Here is a 12,634-nt window from a genome sequence, read left to right as displayed (position 1 = left end):
CGCGCGCGCCCCCATGTATCTTAATAGTATGCTGAGGATAAAAGGTCTTCCTCTGAATAAATGAGCTGTTTAACTATTAAATAAAATTAAACTGACTTCTTATCATAGGACTTCTTGGAGACTTTAATACACTAATGTACATTTGGGCTTTATAAGAGTAAGAATTTATTTATTTATTTTTATTTTGATTTAGGTTTTTATTATTTTATTATTTTATTTAGGTTTTTGCTATAGGGCATGTGAGCTTACCAGGAAGACAGAGAGAGACAGAGAGACAGAAAGCGAGAAATCACCCCCCAGGGGGGAATGGCCACACCACACTCCCTTCTCTTCCATTCTCCTCTCAGGATCTTGGGCACACATGCACACGTGCCTGGCGTGAGTTTAAACCACCGGGTCTGGGACTCAAACTGCAGTCGACTACATGGTAGTCCAGCGACATAGCCATTACGCTAACTACTAGTCCCAAGAGGAAGAATTTATAGATGGTAGGTTGTTTGTTTGTTTGTTTTGAGAGGTTTTTGCTATAGGGCACGTGTGCTCGCCAGACAGACAGAGAGAGACAGAGAGACAGAAAGCGAGAAATCACCCCCCAGGGGGGAATGGCCACACCACACTCCCTTCTCTTCCATTCTCCTCTCAGGATCTTGGGCACACATGCACACGTGCCCAGTGTGAGATTTAAGCCACCGGGTCCAGGACGTGAACCGCAGTTGACTACATGGGAGTCCAGCGACATAGCCATTACACTAACTGCTGGTCCCATATAGATAGTAGTTTTTATGCTCATTTGATTGCATATGTTCTTAAAGTGTGTATTTAGGAGCTTCAGTGAAGGGCTTGGAAAATATTGAAGGATGCTCTGTTTGCATCTTTTATTCTGAAAAAGTAGAGACAGGTCTAGGTCACCTTAAGAGATGATGATTTATTAAAAGGATAAACATGGAAATAAGGAGGTCAAATAAGGATTCTCAAGCAGAGGAGTCAGGCCCATGGGGACTGGGACAAAATTTGGAAATTGAACAGTCATTCAAAAGACAATACAGCTCTTTGGCAATGATTTATTGGCTATGACACCAAAAACACAGGTGACAAGGAAAAAATTAGTTATTAAAAAACAGTTAAATTGGACTATCAAAATGTAAAACTTCTGTGCAGCAAAGAATACAATCAACAGAGTGAAAAGGCAATCCATGAATGGGAAAAAATATTTGTAAATCATATATCTGGTAAAGGGCTAATATCCTATATATGTAAAGAACTCCTACAATTCAATAACAACAAAAAACAAACAACCCAATTAAACAATGAGCAAGGGACTTAAATAGATATTTCTCCAAAGAAGATATACAATTGGCCAATAAGGACATGAATCAGCCTCCTTTCATGACCAATCAGCCACGGCCCCAGTGGTACTGCTGTATAGTAGACAGAATAGCTAATGTACTATAACAGAAATGGCTAGATGTTTGTTGGTCCACTAAGGCCCAGGAAGGTGACCTTACTTCAGTGAGCTCATGTGGTTAATTGGTATGAAAATCCAAGATGAAACTAGATCTATTCACTTGCTTGACCAGGGTGCTATTGTAATACATCAAGGGAAAGAATAGTCTTTTTGAAAAATAGTGCTGGGACAACTGATAGCCACATACTAAAGAATGAAGTTAGACTCACACCTCACACCTTATACAAAAATTAACTTAAAATAGATAATAGCCTGAAGGTAAAAGCCAAAAATATAAAATTTCTACACAAAAACAAAAGTTTTAATGCTTGGGACCTTGGATTAGACCATGATTTTCTAAATATGACATCAAAATCACAAGCAAAAAAATATAAATCCGATCAATTGAGCGCCATCTGATGAAAAATGTGCGTGCTTCACAGGATGACCATTAAGAAAGTAAAAACACAATCCGTGAAATGGAAGATAATATTTTCAAATTGTTTATCTGGTGAAGGACTGGCATCGAGTATACAAAATAAAACAAATAAAAACAAAAAAAAAACTTCATAACTGAATAATAGAAAGACAAAAATGTCATTTATAAAATGGACAAAGGATCTAAATAGACATTTCTCCAAATAAGATACACAAATGGCCAATAGGCAGAGGCTCAACATCATCAGTCATCAGGGGAATGAAAATCAAAACCACAGTGAGATACTACTTCACATTCATTATAATAAAAAAGTCAGGGACCAGGAGATGGCATAATGGTTATGTCGCTGGACTTCCACCTAGTCAACTCTGGTTTGAGCCCCAGACCCGGCGACTTAAAACTCATGCTGGGTACATGTGCATGCATGCCCAAAATCCTGAGGGGAGAATGAAGAAGAGATTGTGGTGTGGCCACCCACCCAAGAGGTGATCTCTTGCTTTCTGTCTCTCTGTCTCTTTGGTGAATGCATGCACCCTATAGCAAAAATCTCTCTTAAAAAATAAACAAAATAAGGGACCAGTAGTTGGTATAATGGCTGTGTTGCTGGACTTTCATATAATTGACCGCAGTTCGAGTCCCGAACCAGTGGCTTAAACTCACACCGGGCACATGTGCAAACATGCCCAAGATCCTGAGAGGAAAATGGAAGAGAAGGGATTGTAGCGTGGCCATGCCCCCCTGGGGGGTGATTTCTCACTTTCCGTCTGTCTGTCTCTGTCTTTCTGGTGAGTGCACACACCCTATAGCAAAAACTCCAAATAAATAAATAAAATAAATAAATAAAAATGACAGATAATAATAAGTGTTGACAAGATATGAAGAAATTAGAAGACTCAAACACTACTGATAAAAATGCAAAATGATGCAGCTTCTTTGGAAAACAGTTTACTTTCTCAAAAGATTAAGCATAAAGTTACCGTATAGCCCAGAAATTCCTCTCTTAGATATGTACCCAAGAGATATGAAAACATGTCCACACAAAAACTGTGCACAAAAGTTCAGAGCAGCATTATTCATAATCCTTCCCAAATGGAAATAGCCCAAACATTCATAAACTGGTAAATGAATAACAAATGCAGCATATCCACATGACAGAATATTACTGGGAATACACAGTAATTACTGAGACATGCTATGAAGAGATTATTTCAGTGAAAAGCCAGTCAGAAAGGACCACATATGATTTAACTTCGTTTATATAAAGTGTTCAGGATAGGCAAATTTATAGAGACAGGAAGTAGATTAGTGGTTGCCTAGGCCTGAAGGGAAGGGAGGAGATTGGTAGGAGGGTATTGGTTTTGGCTATGGAGTTCACAGGGTTTGTTTTTTGGAGGAGGATAATGAAAAATGTTATGAAGTCAATTGGGTAACAACTATGTGGATATACTAGAGGTTATTTAATTGTACACTTTAAATGTATAAATTGTATGGTATGTGAACTATAGCTCAATAAAACTGTTTTTAAAAATAGCTAGTTGCTAATAATATCCATTCTCTTCTTCCTTAGCAACACAATGCTCATTTGATTCAAAGCCCTCTACAGAAGAACTGAGAAGTATGGCCAGGCTACTATTTCTGGCCAATAAGCATAAGCAGGTGTTAATTTGAAACTCCCCAAAAGACTGCTCAGAGGGAGAAGACTCAGTTAAGAAATGTGTCTTTTTGTCTCTTTCACTTTCTTCTGCATCTGTCTTAGAACCCAAATATGATGGAAATGACAAGCTGAGAAAGGCTGAAGGAAAATTAGTAGTTTGGGTCCCCGATGACCTCATAGAGCCATCCCAAATTAGTCTTGGACTTCTCTAGATTTCTTCATCGTGACTGAGAAACACATTTCTATCTTGTCTAAGTTCCTATATTCTTGGTTTTCTTCTTTTATGGAACAGAGGCTAATCCTAAGTGACAGTCTAATCCTACTTTCCCCAAGGTTGCTAATATACAGTAGAGTCACTATCCAAGGCCTTTCTACTTTCTCTTCCAATGTGCTGGCATCCTGTGATTGAATGAGATGAGGTTCAGACATGAGCAAATCATGTGATGAGTTCAGAAGACGAACTTGCCTGAAATAATACACTCCTAAGTTGGCAGAGTGGGAGGTGCTATGGGAGGGGCAGAGTGCAAACAGGTTGTGAAGGCTGAGAAATTGAGGAGGTTCTACTTCAATCTACAGGTAAAACACCATGGAATACCAGGATGAAAGGAATGCTTGGGAAAGATTAATATGTACACATTCTACACTAGGTGGTTAGATTAAGGCAAGCAAAAAGTACCCAGTGGGAGAAGAAAGAACAAATATAGCAATGAGCCTAGACATTAACTGTTCCAGCCGCACAGATTAAATCACAACAAACTGGCTTTCAGAGAATCCCTCAAAGAAGATAACGAGAAGATAATACATTTATTAATTTGTACACATAAATGGAGATAAGGGGGTGTTTCATCAGACAAAATGCTCATTTCGTTCAGCCTATCACCATCTCTGCCTTGTGGTGTGTCCTAGGACACACCTATCCCACTGCAGGATGTTGGCTTACTCCTCACAGATCTCAGTAATCTGTGTTGTCATCAGAAACTGGCCCAAGTAAACTGATTTACTGTATCTAAAAGCAAAGTTGGATTCTTTTTTTATTACTACTTTTTTTTTTAATTAAGGGCTTCAAAATCTGTATTCTTTCTTCAAAAAAAAAAAAAGAAAGAAAAGGAAAGGAAAGAAAAGAAAAGAAATGTGTATAAATCCATTCATTTCCTGAGAGAGAGAAAGTATGCACCCACAACAGGGTCACCAAGCTGACCCACCTCCAACTCCAGCTAACCCTGGACCATGGGTGTGTTTAGGGAGGTCTCTGTATCTGAACCTGGAACCTCCCCATACGTGTCAGTCTCACAAAGTGTCATGTTACTGCTGCATCACTGCCCCACACTCAAGCCTAACTTTTATCAGCTGATTAGATCCTTATAACTTTTCTGTAAAGTAAGTGGAGCTTACAAGTGTTCCCATCTCCCAAAGGGTGAAACTGATGTGCAGTACTTAACCTGATCATTTGGACTGGTCTAGAATGAGATCCAGATCTCCTGAGCCTCTGCCTACGATCACTGTATCACAAAGCCTCTCTGGCCATAACGTTCAGCTTCACCTTTATAGTGGGCAGCCAGGTCCCACTGGGCCTCATTTTGACTTCTGGACTTTGGTGTCTTTATCCTTTCTGGGTTTGGTCTCCACCTGTCCTCTTCACTGCTCATAAATAATGTTTTCCTCTTCTTCCAGCCTTTCTGGAGATTTAAAAGGCCATGACAAATGGCATTAGATTACTCGGAATCTAAAGAAATTGGAGCGAGCCTGAGGTGGTAAGTGTAAGTTCTGGCATCAGACTAATCCCACAGTTCAGCCCAGTGACTCCCTGTGCCCCAGTTTCATCATTTATAAAATGGGCCCAATAATACTGCCTACATCGTAGGTTTTATGATGACTAAGTGGCCATATGCATGCAGTTAGAACAGCATTAGATGGAAAAAAGAAGGTGTTCAATAAATATAAGCTAAGAGAAAAAAGGAAAGGGAGCATAAATATAGTCTCCCAGGATTTAAATGGCTACAGAAGAAGGTGAGACAAATTCCATGTGCCAGAACTAAAACCAAATGAGCAGAGTTGTCTTCTGAATAAAGAAGAACATTCTAACCACCAGAAATGTCTAGCAATAAGAATGAACCAACCAGAGACAAGACTGTGTGCCCCATTCTTTGAGGTATTCGATCTAAGATATCAATGACCTCTTGGCGCTGCTGCAGGGACTTCAAAGATCTTCATAAAAGAAACTCTACAAAACACATATAAGAACTTTTTAATAACCATGTACCAAATATTCTTTGAAGTTTTTAGGGCTTCAGCAGGCAACAATCAAATAAGCTTTTGAAAGTTGCTTCTTTGCTATAGTTTGGATAATAGTTTGTGCCCCCAAGGTTCACATTTTGGAATTTGGTTCTCAGCATAATGGTGTTGGGAGGTGGTGAGACCTTTAAGAGGTAAGCCCAGGGGGTGATGGTTGGATCATGGGAGCACTGTGCTCATGAATGCGTTAGTGCTGTCTAGAGAGAGGAAGTGAGTTCTCGCTCTTGCAGGGAATAGTTAGTTTCTCCAAGAGCAGGTGTTATGCAACAAAGAACTACATACAGGTTGTGTTCTCTCTCTCTCTCTCTCTCTCTGCAGGCAACCATGGATATTTCTGCTTGTCTCCACCAGGTTGTGATGCAGCAGAAGCCAGCTGCATGCTGAGCCCATGCTCTTGAGCTTTCTAGCCACCAGAATTGTGAGCCAAATAAACTTTTGTTTTTATTAAATCACCCAGTCTCAGATATTTCTGTTTAGCAATATAATGACTAAGACATTCTCCCTCCTCCAATTTAGAGTCCTATTAAATACCCTAAGCAAGAAGAAGGTTATACTAGAAAGGAAAAAGCAAATGAGAAAATGGTAAACGGTTCTCTCTCTCTCAAGTTTTTTTCAGAAGACACAGGTTCTCATGGAGAGAGAGAGAAAGAAATATATATAGAGAAAGCACATCCCCTCCATCCCACCCTCTCTTCTCCCAGGGAATAATCACAATGCAGAAGTAATATCTTCTGCTTCTCTTCCCCTTTTTGGGACCCTGGGCCTGGAAGGTATGTTTTTTAAGCCACCAGGCCCAGGACTCCAAGCTTGCAGCAGTGGGCCATGTGAAATTCAGCCAACCTAACCACCAATGCCAGGAGCTCACCTGAAATAGTTCTCTTTTTAAAAGCAGAGTAATCACCCGCTACACAGTCAAAGAGAGGTTATTCGGAAGAAAAAAAAAAAAAGTAGGGACACAGGACCTACCTAGGAGGGCTCAATTTGAAGTATTTTCAATCCTAGTGTCCCTGAAAAATATTGTTCTTGGTCTAGCTGATCTCCTCCGTCACTGAGTAAAGGTGTTTCTACTATATCACTAGACCCTGATGAGACTGCCAATCACAGGGCCTTCTTCACCCTCCTAGCCAATCAAAGAACTCCATTTTCCCCAGCAGAGAAGAGAGCACATGACTCAAACCGAACCAGTCATAGCTGTCCACTGATAGCTGTACTAATCAGAATGCTGATTATGTGGGCTGCTGGATGACTACGGTCATGTGAGACCAGTGCTGCCGAAGGCCATCTTTTCCACTCTTGGAGAGAACTTCTGAGAAGAAAGGGAGAGTTGAGAGTCTTAAAGAGAGTCACGGAGCCCTGCCCCTACTGGGAAAGCACTGAAATGCAGATGTGATTGCAAGCAGCTCAATTCTTGGACTTCAAAGTTATATGAATCGGAAAAATATTAATTAGATTTCTGTCACTTGTCACAGTTGTCCTGACAAATACGAAGTCCAGACAAAACAGGATGTCAGGGCACATCTGTCCAAGAAACTCACTAGGTCTTTTCCATGATGATTTTGAGAAGAAATGTCAGGTCCCCCCAGGTCTGAGGAGACATTGGTGCAAGGTAAATAATAAACACAGAAAGTCACTTGGTTTTCTCTCCTGTCATTCTTGCTAGCTTCCTAGGATCAGAGTACCTGCAAGAATTCCAATTCCAGCCCATGGCGGGTGCAAACTAGGTCTCTGGCATCACGTAACTGAGCTAATTTTGAAGGCAACGGCTCTCCTCAATTCTTAAAATAAAAAGCCCCCACATGTATGTCAATCATGCAGCCAATTAAGCGGCCTCGAAATGACAAACCACCGGATTGTCAAGGTAGATTAAAGACACAGAAGAAGTTTTTGATAGTTGGGATAATTAGACTGTCATCCTCCTGCATGGCCTGATCTGCTTGCCAGAGAGGGGGGTGTGGAGTCCAGGACTATTTTAACAGGTGGTTCAGGGAAGAGACTCTCCTGAATTCTCACCTCCTTGGCCCAGGGCAGGAATTTGTGTGCTAGACCCAGGAGACTGCAGATAGGGTGTCTGTGTGTGTCTGTGTGTATCTGACAACTACAAATGGCCAGGGTGAACTTTAATCAAGTAGCCTCGTCTGTTTGCAGATAAATCACAGGCACCTTCCACAACTCATCTGCTCTGAGGGGCTTTATTTGAGATGGAGTTTATTTGCCCAGCAATTCACTTTCTTCCCTTTCCTTGGGGAGTCCCCATAACCAGATTTGAACCTTTGAGTACATGCATCATATTCCAGATCTCATTCCTCTTCCCAGACAGTCCACAGACGTTCCCTTGAACACCAATTATTTTCTCACTCCAGAGACCAAGAGAGCCCCAGTTGAAAGAGACCTCTTGGACCAGCAGGCAATATAGAGGTTAAGGTTTTGGATCCCTCATGGCCAACTGTGCAGTTCAAGTCCTGGACGCAGTGGTTGAAAAACTTACCAGGCACTTGTGCATGTGAGCACAAAATCCCAAGCGGAGTATGGAGAAGGGATTGTAGTGTGACCATCCCTGTAGAAGATGATTTCTCACTTTCTTTCTTTGTCTCTCTGGGGTGTGCATGTGCCCTACAGCAAAAAAAAAAAAACAAAACAAAACAAAAAAAAGACAGGGCCAGCCATTGACATAGAGGTTAAAGTGCTGGATCCCATGTGGGTGTGTGTGCATATGTCCCTAAAATCTTGAAAGGAGACAGAAGAAGGAGAAGGGATTGGCATGGCCATCACCACAGGAGGATGAGTGCTCACTTTCCCTCTGTTTCAGTCTCTCTCCCTTTACATGCACCCTGTAGCAAAAATTAAAGAGCAAAGAAAGAAAGAGACCTCTCAACTCCCAGAAACCAAATAGAGAAGCTATCCCTGATTTCTAGAGAATTAGGCCCCTCTTCCCATATCTGGCTTGGAAGAGGTAGGTCCTTATTGCTTTGTTGCAGGGATTCACAAAGTCAGGGCTGTAACGTCCCATGTTTTTATACACATGAGGTCCCCGAAGGCAATCTGTAAAAGGTACTAAACATTGCTGGAAATACAGTAGGACAGGGACCAGCAGTTAGCGTGATGGCTATGTCACTGGACTCCCACGTAGTCAACTGTGGTTCAAGTCCTAGACTCAGAGGCTTAAACTCAAGCTGGGTGCATGTGCGTGCATGCCCAAGATCCCGAGAGGAGAATGGAGAAGAGATTGTGGCATGGCCATCCCCCCTGGGGGGTGATTTCTCACTTTCTGTCTCCCTGTCTCTCTGTCTTTCTGGTGAGCGCACGTGCCCTATAGCAAAAACCTCTCAAAAAAGAAAAAAAAAAAAGAAATACAGTAGGACAAATAAAATGCTATTTGTTGGTTTCTTCTCAGGGAGATGTGTGGGCATTGGAGCAAATCTGCTTGCCATCCATGGTAGTTAGAGTCACTTTCCCAAAAGTGTGGAGTCAATAAACAGCTAAGCTTTTATCCTGCTGGGTGAGGGGTACTCACTGAGGACTAGAAGGGAATTGCTTTAGACTGAGGAGGTGGGGAGAGGTGTGGACAGATAGCAAACCTCCCACACACTCTAGCACTAAGCTGTCCCTCCTTTATTAGTGATCAATTGCTGACATGACCAATTGTCATCAACATAGTGACAAAAAACAATAGAAGGGTATTTTCTTACAGATCTAAGTCCAAAATGGTCTTGCTCAGATAAAATCAAGGTGTGCACATTAGCAGAGCTAAGCTCTCTTTGGAGTTCTAGGAGGAGAATCTATCTCTACATATTTTCCAACTTTTCAAGTTGCATTCCTGGGCTCCTAAACCCTTCTTCCAGCGTCAGAACCAACAATGCAGCATCTTCTCTCTTCTGTGTCCATCACAGAGCCTCTGAGATCAAATCTCCCTCTATCTCCCTCTTATAAAAGCAATGGTGATGGTTCAGGGAACAAGGTGACTGAAGTTATGTTCTAAACCCCATCTTCTAAACCCCCAAAACACTGAGACAGGAAGAAACTCCTTTTTATAAATCTAGACTAAAAATCTTTCTGTGAACACCACATTGCAAAACACAGTAAAGGAGAGATTTTGACACAGAATGACCAGAAACCACCACAGAGGCACAAGAAATATGAGAAACCAAGAAAATATTTTTCCCCTAAGAAAAAAGAACAATTCTTCATCATCCACAGACAGCACAGTCGAACTCGTGGAAATGTCCAACAGAGAATTCAGAATATTCACAGTGACAAAACTAAATGAGATGCAAGAGCTGAGAGACAATAAACTCTAGAAGATGCAGGAGAAAAGAGACAATGACAAGAATACTATACCCAGCAAGATTATCCTTCATATGGGAAGAAAATACAAAGAATATTCTCAGATAAACAAAACCTGAAAGAATTTACCAACACTAGACCAGCTCTTCAAGAAGTTCTGAAAGGAGTGTTTTACCAGGAAAACTAAAGACACACATGCAGAAATAAGAGAACAAAAAGCAACCAAGAAAATGACCAAGTTAATGCTAGAGAAGAAATATCAATAATAACATTGAATGTTAACTTACAGAATTTAAATGGAAAGATCGGACCACAGAAACACTGCAGAAGAGAGATTGATTACATAAGACTGAACTGGTGAAATAGAATGTTATGGCTTTTGATTTTTTTTTACTATGGTTTTTTTTTTTTTTTTCCAATTTAAGGATTTTGCTTTCTTTTGAGCTGCTGATAGTTTCAACAATTTGTTAAAAAGTTTTTTCTTCTTGTTTGTTTCTTTAAATGGAAACATAAACTTTTCTCCCTTTCTGACCCCTTTGGAATTGAAAATATTTACAAATATTCTTGTTTGTGGCAGAATGGTTATTTACATGAGGTCAGTAATAGCTGTTGCCTTGAATCATTATTGGGCAGGGCGTTGACTGGAATGTCATATCTGTAGATTAAATCAGAAAACTATGGAACTAAGGTGAATCTCAAGTAAACCAACAAAAACTCTTGGAAAGATGACCTGGCACCATAAACAGCTCTGCCTGGCAGAGAGGATTAGAGAAGCTATCTGAAAGAATTCATACCATATAATAACCTGGACTTTTCCAGCCCAGCATTGTAATCAGTACAGGTTGTAAAAGAGCAGCCACAACCAGAGGACTACCTTGAGGAAGACTTTGAAGAAAGGAAAAGAGACTGATCTTTCTAGTAGATGATGTATCACAGAATACTTGGTAGGCAGGGCTGAATTGAGAAGGTTTATGTGTGAATGGTGTGCTGGGTGTTTGCTTTTCAACAGTTTGAGTAGTTGACATGTAAATATTTTCTCACAAATATTTAAAAACATGCTATCTCTGTTGTTATAGTCACAAACAAAATTAAAACAAATATTTCAAACATTGTCTTTATAATTCAGTTTCTCAGAAGTTTGAAAGCTGTTTATTAACTGTCAAGAACTATGGAATATGACCAAAAATTTTTTGATATGTAAGGTAAATATTTGTGGAAAAAAATGTAAAAATAAATAAATGATTTTTAAAAATGGTGATTACCTTGGGCCACTCAGGTATTTTCCTCATCTCAAAATTTCTACTTTAGGGAACCAGCAGTTAGCGTAATGGCTATGTCGCTGGACTCCCACGTAGTCGACCGCGGTTCATGTCCCGGACCCGGTGGCTGAAAACTCACGCCGGGCGCGTGTGTGTGCGTGCCCAAGATCCCGAGAGGAGAATGGAGGAGAAGGGATTGCGGCGTGACCATCCTCCCTGGAGGGTGATTTCTCGCTTTCTGTCTCTATGTCTCTCTCTGTCTGTCTGGCGAGCACACGCGCCCTACAGTGAAAATCTCTCAAAAAAAAAAAATTCTACTTTAATCACATCCACAAAAGCCTTCATTCCCTAAGAGGTAAAAGTTTACAGGTTACAGTGATTAGGACCTGATAGCTTTGGGGATCATTATTCTGCCTGTAACTCTCCCGCACGCAGGTGGGAAAATAATGCAATGCTTATCAATTAGGTGAAATGGGAACTCTTAGTCTTGTGGTGGGAGTTCAAACTGATGCAGGAAAACTTGGGAATGCCTTTCAACAGTAGAATATTTTATTTTAGACTCAGCAATTTCTTCCAGGAATTCATCAGTTCAGTTTCTAAGAAGTAATCATAGAGACATACATGAAATGGATGTGCAAAGGAATTTTTTGCCTAACATTTATAACAGCCTAAATTTGTAAATGATCTGGCCTCAGCTCCGGAGGCTGGTTGGATAAATTCAGGAACATCGCATGAAACACCATACAACTGAGTTAAAATGGAGGAGTTAGGATAAGGAAAGAAAATAAGATACAAGACCGTGCACAGACTATGTTCCTGTGGAGACAGAAAGGAGAGGACTGTGCATGTACGTGCGTGTGAGTATGCGAAGACAGAGGACAGGCTGTCCCCTCTGCGGAGACTCACTGGGAGAGTCATACATTCCTACGCATGCCATGAATGAGGTTGAGGGTGTGGAGGTGAATAGGTTTTAGACCACATGGGCATTTATTACTTTTTTGATGAAAAAAGAAAGAAAAGAAAGAAGAGAAGAGAAGAGAAGAGAGAAAAAAGAGAAAGAAAAGGAAAGGAGAAGAGAAGAGAAGAGAAGAGAAGAGAAGAGAAGAGAAGAGAAGAGAAGAGAAGAGAAGAGAAGAGAAGAGAAGAGAAGAGAAGAGAAGAGAAGAGAAGAGAAGAGAAGAGAAGAGAAGAGAAGAGAAGAGAAGAGAAGAGAAGAGAAGAGAAGAGAAGAGAAGAGAAGAGAAGAGAAGAGAAGAGAAGAGAAG

At 40.7% G+C, this 12,634-nt stretch overlaps 1 long non-coding RNA gene across 3 annotated transcripts in view; it reads right to left on the bottom strand.

Annotated features, from left to right (window-relative positions):
* The window catches only part of LOC102476674 (uncharacterized), a 23,261-nt gene that overhangs the window by 5,119 nt on the left and 5,508 nt on the right, over positions 1 to 12,634 (bottom strand). Inside the window, exon 1 of one of the 3 annotated variants that reach the window (XR_335900.2) lies at positions 5,078 to 5,147. The exons of the other annotated variants lie outside the window; for them this stretch is intronic. This is a non-coding gene — a long non-coding RNA (uncharacterized LOC102476674). Of the gene's footprint in view, positions 1 to 5,077; positions 5,148 to 12,634 lie in introns of those variants that run through there. 3 annotated transcript variants of the gene reach the window in all.

The sequence above is a fragment of the Tupaia chinensis genome, unplaced genomic scaffold, assembly GCF_000334495.1.
Source record: "Tupaia chinensis unplaced genomic scaffold, TupChi_1.0 Scaffold000568_1, whole genome shotgun sequence".
NCBI classification, from domain to species: Eukaryota; Metazoa; Chordata; class Mammalia; order Scandentia; family Tupaiidae; genus Tupaia; species Tupaia belangeri.
Note: the sequence above shows the minus strand (reverse complement) of the source record. Positions and strands in the feature narration are given on the sequence as shown.